This window comes from Myotis brandtii, unplaced genomic scaffold (assembly GCF_000412655.1).
Source record: "Myotis brandtii unplaced genomic scaffold, ASM41265v1 scaffold733, whole genome shotgun sequence".
NCBI lineage: Eukaryota > Metazoa > Chordata > Mammalia > Chiroptera > Vespertilionidae > Myotis > Myotis brandtii.
In genome coordinates, this window is record NW_005370908.1 from 1,649,853 (window position 1) to 1,659,211 (window position 9,359).

The window sequence follows — 9,359 nt, forward strand, 5'->3', positions numbered from 1 at the left end:
GCATTAGCATCACCTGGGAGCTAGTCAGACATGCAAATTCTCTGCCCACCGCAAACCAACTGAATCGGAACATCTGGGCACGAGGCTGAGTAATCTGTGTTTTAACACATTCTCAAGGTGATTCTGATGCCTGCTGAAGTTGAGAACCACTGCTCCAGACAGTTCTGGTCCTTCTAAAGGCAGCTTTCTTTCCTATGCCATCCAGTAGGACTCCTCCTCCCAAGAGCTACCCTGGGGAATTCTACTTTCATACTCTCTCTCTCTTCATACTCATGTTCTCAGCCCCTCCCCCAGGTTAGGTCTCATCTTCTCTTACAGAGACACTTCTCTCCACATTGAAATCTAGCCTGCACTTGATTCCAGATTATTCCTTATACCCTGGCTCTGACTGTTCAGTCGTTCAGGGTTCAGGTTCTATTGATCTTTCTATGGTCCTCTCGTCCATCCCTCCACTCCCCGTTCCCATCTTCCAGCCAAGCGGTCCCCAGGATTTGCTTCAATCTTTCATGCTTTTGCACACAGTTCCTTCGTCCCTGCCCTAAGATGAGCTCTCTGGCGGCAGACGAGATGCTGCTTGCTCTGTGATCCCACAGGACCCAGTGGACTTAGTTAATACAGTTTTTGTCACACCCATTGCAATTGCTATTTGTGTGTCTGGCCCACAAACCTGTGGCCAAAACAAGTTATTGCTCATTTTGTTTATCTAGGACCAGCTCACAGAGTGCAATGATCGTACAATTTGTCATCCAACCCAGAGCCCTGCCTACATCTGCAAGCTCATCAAGTACTGTATTCTCTCCAAACTCGCCATGCTCCAGTTACATTGGCCTCCTCCCTCCCTCCCACTATTTTTTATTGATTTCTAGAGAGAGAGGAAGGGAGGAGAGATAGAAACATCGATGGGAGAGAGAAACATCAATCGACAGAGAAACATCTACCGGCTGCCTCCTACAAACCCGCTATTGGGGATCGAGACCAAAACGTGGGCATGACCAAAACCCTGACCAGGAATCAGACCACCACCTTTCCATGCATAGGACAAACCAACTCACTGAGCCACACCAGCCAGGGCAGACTAAAAAGGTACAAAAATTGTCTACTGTGTATTTTAATCATTTTTCATATAATGTCTACATTACACATAGTATATATAATATCAAAACTACATGATTAGGATTCATTGTGTTTCTCAAACATACAGGCCCCCTTTTCAAACTCTGAGGCTTCACACTTCATGCTCTTCCTCAGAATTGCATTACAGGCTCATACTCTTTAGGCCTCATTTCAGTCATCATCTTCTCTGACCTTCCCTGAGTGGTTTCTGCTGCCCCTTTCTCTTTCATATTGTCCTGTATTATCTTCACAGCGATTGTCGCTATTTGAAATGACCTCTCTATTGTCTGTCTGTCTCCCTTTTTGTAGTCCACAGGGTCTCGTCTATGCTATTAAAAACCATGGGGTAGGGCCAGAGAGCAACGCTCTGAAGTTAGAACACCTGAGATTGAATCCTGGCTCTACCACTTCCTAAGTAAATGACCTTGGGCAAGGCGTTTACCTCTCTGTAACTCAGTGGCCTCATCTATAAAGTGGGGATTATATCAAATTTGCATTAGAGGGCCATTGTTTCAATGAAACAACATAATACATGTAGAATGGTGAGCTGGCACAAAGGAAGGATTCAATGTATGTTCTCTATTACTGTTGCTATTATTTACTACTCTATGGCATCTTCAATGCCTAGGACAGTGGTCGGCAAACTGCGGCACGCGAGCCACATGCGGCTCTTTGGCCCCTTGAGTGTGGCTCTTCCTAAGCCTTAGGAGTACCCTAATTAAGTTAATAACAATCTACCTACCTATATAGTTTAAGTTTAAAAAATTTGGCTCTCAAAAGAAATTTCAATCGTTGTACTGTTGATATTTGGCTCTGTTGACTAATGAGTTTGCTGACCACTGGCCTAGGACAATTGATGATACTTAGTAGGAAATCAATATTTGAAATATTTGTTGAGTGAATTAGTGACTCAAGAGTTGATGAAAAAAATGAATGCCACCAATCCCTCAACTCCTCTTCAAAACTTCCGAAGAGCTTTTCTACCTGCTGGATAAAACTCCAACCCAGTTCCCTAGTCTACGACTTAATTCCCTGCAAAACATGGTCCAAACTTGCTTTTCCAATCCTAAATCTACCACTTTTCACCGGTAAACCAGACTTCTTTCTAGTCTCACCATATTCGTTTAGTCTAGAACACTGATTTTCAACCTTTTTCATCTCATGGCACACAAACTAATTACTAAAATTCTGTTCACATCAAACAATGCATTTTTTGCCGATCTGACAAAAAATAGATATAATTTTGATTCATTTGCACTGGAGAGCTATTGTTTTATTGGCTGTTGTCATTTTATTTGACAATCTAAGGGAAAAGAGGTCAGTGCCCCTGACTAAATAGTTATGTATTGCGTGTTTTAAAAATTCTTGTAGCACACCGATTAACAATTGCTGGTCTAGAATGTTGTTCTCTTCATCGATACCTGTTCAAAATCCCACTGATACTCTAGGTCTAGCCAAATGCCATGCTCTTCACTCTTGCCTCTGAGCATCCACCTCCTACAGCTGTGTAAAATCTCCTTTTTATGACTGTTCCATATTCACAGCATTTATCTCACTTATGAAAGGAGATTGGAGTTTGTGTTCTTGCCATCTCCAGCATCCAGCCCCAGTGCCTTGCAAGGAAGAAAGCCCTCAATACGTTATTTTGAATGTATGGATGGCTGGAGGTTGGCAAGTACTATAAAAATAAATCAAAAGAAGATTGCTGTTAGTACAGACCTAACACCTACTGTGTGGTTATTAGGCCAAGCCCTAAGTAACATCTTTGTGATGTCAAAACTTTCCATCTCCTCCACTGTACAGTATACTATCTCCACCACCTACATCAATGGATAGGCACATGCTAAACAATAAATATCTGAAATATTCCTTGAGTGAATGAGTGCCATGTTTATAACCTATCTTCCAATTCTTACGAAGAAGTTTGTCCACACTAATATATATTCCACCTTCTCATCGTTCTCCCTCTTCCACCATCCATAATCTTACTATAAAATCATTTCTTTCATAGCCTCAAGCTATAGCCATTTTATTCTCGAAACTTTAAATTCTATACATGTGAGGCAAAAGTAGGTTTACAATTGTATGTGAAACAGTTTATTCTTGTATTATTTATTAATTATTGTATTATTTTCCAAGAAACAACTGTAAACCTACTTTAACCACACCCTGTATTTAACTTCTTTTTTCCTTTTGTCAGATTATAAATTCGTTCTTCCCGAATGAAAATCAGAATTCAAAATATGAACAAAGACAATGATCTAGGTTAAAGTTGAAGATAACAGTCATTTTCTTACATTCAATAGCTATTCAAAACTTGATGTCCAACTCTTTCGGTAACTCTGAAGTTAGAATTTACAAATAGCCCAACCTCAGAATTCTGATTTTCATTCCCATGATACATTATTTTTTATCTCTTGGACTCCAATTTACTATTAAATGATCTAATGCAGCTTATGCTGAACCCAAATTGTCACCCACACCTTATCTCTCATTCCATGCAGCTAGCTTAATACACAAAAGTTATCCAAATTTGACTGTTCAGTAGTTTCCATTCTTTCTTTACTACTAATTGTGCTCTCCCTGAATGGCTTTTCTAAATCACCAACTGGTTTGGCTATTAATGAAACATATCCTTGTGAAAGCTCTCATATTGTTTCCTTATACTGCTTGGATTGAGGAAGAGGGGAAGGAACCCAGGCCATGTGAGTATTACCTCTTTCTCTTCCACTAGGATGTGATCCCTTGAGAGCAGGGACTTTTACTTCAGGAGTTCTTGGTATTTTCCAATGGGGTCTTATTGGGGGGAAAGAAGGTGAGGTAGTAACATGTCTGATGGCTGACTTTTCACCACTAGGTGGGAAACAGTTCCACAGAATGGACAGAAAAAACAATTCTCAGGAATGTTTAGATATTCAGGTGTCCTGACCTATGGGGGTGTCATGAGTGAATGGTTGTGAATGGCTTAGCACCATGAGCAGAAAACATGAATCCTGCCTCCAAATGGCTCAGTGAGTGGTTTACAGGCACCTTTAGGAAATAAGAAAGCTTCTGATTCTTGACTCAGAAGAATATATGTGAATACAAAAGTCTGCATTAATTTCAAGAGGTCTACAAACCTTGAATTTATTAGATTTGGCAACAGGGAAGTTTTTTTTTTTTATTGCAGTGTTGGGGAGGACAGCGAAATAGAACAAAAACCAATCCCAGGCATTTTGCCTGGGGAACTGAGGCAGAAGTGTCCACTTAGGACTTCAGACACCATACTCTTTTGCAAAGTGATAGCTCCACCCCTAATAGTATACATGGCACTTCCTTTTGAAATAAAATCTCATGGCCAAGGGCAGAGTTTTCAGGCTGCAACCAATCATCATTGAGCGAAAATGGCTTTCATAAGGTGGAATGTGACAAGGTAATCAATTCACTCATCCTTGTTTAAGTGATACTCCTTTCAGCCAGTCTTAGCTTGCCCGTCACATACAACTCCTCTGCCTGGATATGGTTCCAGATCTTTCCTACTATTTACGCTCTGAACCCAAGTGGCAGTCATGGTTTGTCTAAAGTAGCAACTGCACAGAGAATCATCAGCTCGCGCCGCACCAGTACCGAATGTGCTGTATTTGAACCACTAACGATCTTTCAACATTTCCATTACAAACCTTTATTTTCAGAGGCTTATGACTCAATGTGAAACACTCACTCAGGGATAAATCTGGGATACACGGTCTGGGAGGTAATATAATTTATTTAATGAAAGGAACTTTTTGTACTTTGCAAGTGCTAAACAGATGGTCTTAATCAATGCTGACCTTATAATATCTAGAGGACAAAGCCAAAAAAAATAAGCTTTCCCATAACCATAAAATAGGACATAAGAATGTATGAAATTTGTCTTCAGAACTTTCAGTAATGCAACAAATAATCTATCATCCTAAGCCTCCTGACGCCTTCTTCTCCATCACCCCCACATCCAATCACCTAGGCCTGATGCCTTTGTATCTTTAATAGCCTTTGAATCAATTTACTTTTCTCCACTTCCACTGTCACCCTGCCAATCCAAGCAATATCCTGCCCCACCTGAACTGTTATAACCTCCAGCCGGATGCCTACTATCTGCTCTTGCTCCAAACCAATTCAAACTTTCTGCAGGTGGCCAGGGCAATCTTTTCAAAACACAAAGCTGACTGTTGTCTCTCTGCTACTTAAAAACCCTTTAATGGCTTCCCCAGTGCTCTAAAGACCTAATCCTTAGCCTGGTGTACAAGACCCCCACTTACCTTTGCACCCTCACCTACCACTCCTCGCTCTCCATGTTCAAACTATAGGGATCTTCCAGTGCCTCAGTTCACCATGCTGCCTCCTACCTCAGGGCTTTCTCCTCTCTGGAGTGCCCCCTCCCACTCCAACAACTACTTTTTTCAAATCTTCAGATTTCAACTCAAAAGCCCTATCTTCAGGTAAGCCTTTTATGACCAAGCTCCTCCTTTCCATCCCGCCCCCCCTATGGTTTTTCTTCACAGCATGTACCACAATTTGTATTGGTTGATTTATGGAGCCTTGATTACTAGTAGTGTCTTTCTTCTTCTTCTTGTTCTTTTGACTAAACTGCAAGATTTAAGGTTAGGGGCAAGAAGTGTTTCCTCAACAGCTAACACTGATACAGAGTAGGCACTCAAAAATGAAATATTTGTTGACTATAAAATCGTACACAACAGAGTACAATTTGAACAGAGTACAATTCACACCATTCACCTTAAACGCCAAGAGGCCCCGAGATTGAAGGAAGATAAATGTGTTGCTCTTATCTTGACCACGGATAATGCATCTTGTGATAGTGCCTAGGGCAGCGGTGGGCAAACTACGGCCCGGATCCGGCCCGTTTGAAATGAATAAAACTAAAAAAGAAAAAAGACCGTACCCTTTTATGTAATGATGTTTACTTTGAATTTATATTAGTTCACACAAACACTCCATCCATGCTTTTGTTCCGGCCCTCCGGTCCAGTTTAAGAACCCATTGTGGCCCTCGAGTCAAAAAGTTTGCCCACCCCTGGCTAGGGTGATCTAAAGCAAGGAAGTAGGCCAGGTTTAAAAAAAAAAAGGACCAGGTTGCAACAGACTTTAGTACCTGGAACACTGAAAGTACAAAACAAGTGGCACAGGGCAGAAGCATGAGTATAAGTTTGCTGGAAGAGAGGCAGCACCTGTATTTGATAAACTGGATTTCTGTAGCCTATCTCAGGCCATTTATAGACATCCAAAAAAGTCTGTATGTGGGTCAGCATTAAAGGAGAGGCAGGTGTCTCACAGTGGGTGGAGGAATCTACAATTATAATCAAAGTAAAAGAACCAGAGGGTAAGGGAAACTGGGGGGTCAGAATCTGAGTACTGGTCAGGATCTTCCATAAAGGAGATATTTCTTTAATGCTTTATCTCAGAAACTCTTAGTTTAGTTTTTTATTTTTTATTTTTTAATTGATTTTTAAAGAGAGGAAGGGAGAGAGAGAGAGAGAAACATTGATGTGATAGAGAAGCATCAATCAGTTGCCTCCTGAAGGCACCCCAACTGGGGATCAAAACCACAACCTGGGCCCTGGCCGGTTTGGCTCAGTGAGTGGAGCGTCGGCCTGCGGACTGAAGGGTCCTGGGTTCGATTCTGGCCAAGGGCACATGCCTGGGTTGCGGGCTCGATCTCCAGTGTGGGGCGTGCCGGGAGGCAGCCAATCAATGATTCTCTCTCATCATTAATGTTTCTATCTCTCTCTCCCTCTCCCTTCCTCTCTGAAATCAATAAAAATATATTTAAAAAAAAACAAAAACAAAACCACAACCTGGGTGTGCGCCCTGACCAAGAATCAAACCTACTACCTCTTGGTGTACTGGACGATGCTCCAACCAACTGAGCCATATTGGCCAGGGTGTAGTCTGGTTTTCATTAATGGGAGACAATAGTTCTTTTATTTATGCTCTTATGACTTATAATCTGTATTCTATACCTTACTGCTTGCCTGCAAAGTTAATAAAAGGGTTTGGCTCTTCTGATCCATAAGCATTCTTTTCGATGTTAATTATGTTTGAAAAGTCTTAAAGCTAGCTTCTGTCTTTGGCAAACGAAATTACATTGGACCCACTGACAAATTAATGATGAATGAGGATACCTTCTGAGAAGTGTGTCCTTACACGATGTTGTCATTGTGCAAATGTCATAGAGTGCGCTTACATGTAGATGATATAGCCTACCACCTATGTAGGTCATATGGTATAACCTGCTGCTCCTAGGCTACAGGCCTGTATAGCATGTTACTGTACAAAACATGAGATTAAATCATGCCCAAGAGAAAATGATGCAATCAAGAGACATGGTAAATGGGACATGTATGAGGCTATATATCAGGGGTCCTCAAACTTTTTAAACAGGGGGCCAGTTCACTGTCCCTCAGACCGTTGGAGAGCCGGACTATAGTTTAAAAAAAAACTATGAACAAATTCCTATGCACACTGCACATATCTTATTTTGAAGTAAAAAAACAAAACGGGAACAAATACAATATTTGTATTTGCATATGGCCCGAGGGCCGTAGTTTGAGGACCCCTGGCCAAGACTGTAGCTTCTCTTCATTACTGTATCACCAACAGCTAGTGCTGGGTCACTTGTATAATAAAGTCTCAGTAACATTTTTGAATAAATGACCTAGGCATGTGCCCTTGACCAGAATCAAACCCAGGACCCTTCAGTCCACAGGCCAATGCTCTACCCACTGAGTCAAACCAGCTAGGGCTAAGGCTGTTTTAGAGCAAAGTTTTATTTTTTTATAACTAGAAAGAGCACACTCTAAAATACTGATAAAAAGTATAGTAATATATAAACTAACAACACAGTCATTATCATTATCAGTATTATGTACCGCATGTAATTAATTGTATGTGCTACACTTTTGTACGATTGGCAGCACAGGTTTGTTTATGCCAGCATCACAATCACAGAACTAGCATGCTGCACTGTGACATCACCATGGCTACCATGTCACTAGGTGAAAGGAATTTTTCAGCTCCATTATAATTTTATGGGACCACTATCATGTATGCAGTCCCTAGCTGACTGAAATGTCATTATGCAGCACATGGCTCTAATTTTGACCAAAATCAATATATCACCACCTCCAAGAGCTATTAAATGGGCATGGTGGCTCGGTACTTACATATCAGCACAAATAAAATGTGTTAGGGGGTGGGTAACAGTGCCGATGCTCCACCACTGGTCTAGACTTGCTATCTGAACTGGGGGACATTTTGAACATGGCTAGTTTTGTCAGTTCTCCTCAATGTCTCTCCCAGAAAACGGGGTTTTCACATTTCTGGCTCTTTGTAAAAGGCCATTTGACTTAAAACAAATACTCTCACACAATTGTAATATTCAATTTTTTTTTTTTTTTTGGTCCATGAGTCATTTTGAAAGTAAAATCATAAAAAGGCTGGCACCAGTCCATGAGAGCTGACAGGCTTAAAACCACAAAAGCAAAATTTGTTGTTTTTTTCCCCATTAACTTTAAAGTAGATGACTTGGATGGGAACCCACCAGCGATATTTTAAAGAGATTCCGCTACCGTAAAAACTTCAGATACTAAACAGTAAGAGTAAACCCAGTGATCATATAGGCAGGAACTTAATAAGGAAATCTCCTCCTAAGATTCTTACTCCAGGAAAAAAGCCTTCCCGCTCAACTCCCTGATGCCTAACTTTCCCGAAGAAGAGAAGTGAATAAAGGAGATCACACAGATGCAACCGCAGAACGTATTTGCAAGAGGCACTTCACAACTGAGCACAACTCTTCCAGCGGCCCCTGGCCACTTGGTGGCCCTCACCTGCCCACGCCTCCCCTACCTCCCGGGGCAGCTGGCCCAGGGCACTGCCTCAGGGTCCGGGATGAGGAAGGAGGGGAGTGGTTCCCTGGGGCGGGGGGAGGCAAGGATGTCAGGCCGGAGGGCGAGGCCGGCCAGCCGCCAGCCTGCGGTGACCTAGTCACAGTCACCTCCAAGGCGAAGCTGCATTCCCCGCGGCCCCTCCCCAGCTCGGCTCGGTGACTACAGTCCCGAGGCACCCGGCTGAACCCCGTAAGGCGAGGGAGTGTCCAGGCTGCAAACACTCGCTCCGGGCGGCAGACACATGCGTCGCAGCGGGGAGCTCAGCGCCCCTCCGCGTCGGGCTGAGCGAGCGCGGCGCCGGCACAAGTTACTTTCCCCGCCGAGC

At 42.5% G+C, this 9,359-nt stretch overlaps 1 protein-coding gene across 1 annotated transcript in view; it reads right to left on the bottom strand.

The window, feature by feature from the left end:
* GALNT7 (polypeptide N-acetylgalactosaminyltransferase 7) overlaps window positions 1-9,359 on the bottom strand; it is a 137,472-nt gene that overhangs the window by 127,073 nt on the left and 1,040 nt on the right. The gene's annotated exons all lie outside the window — the stretch shown is intronic.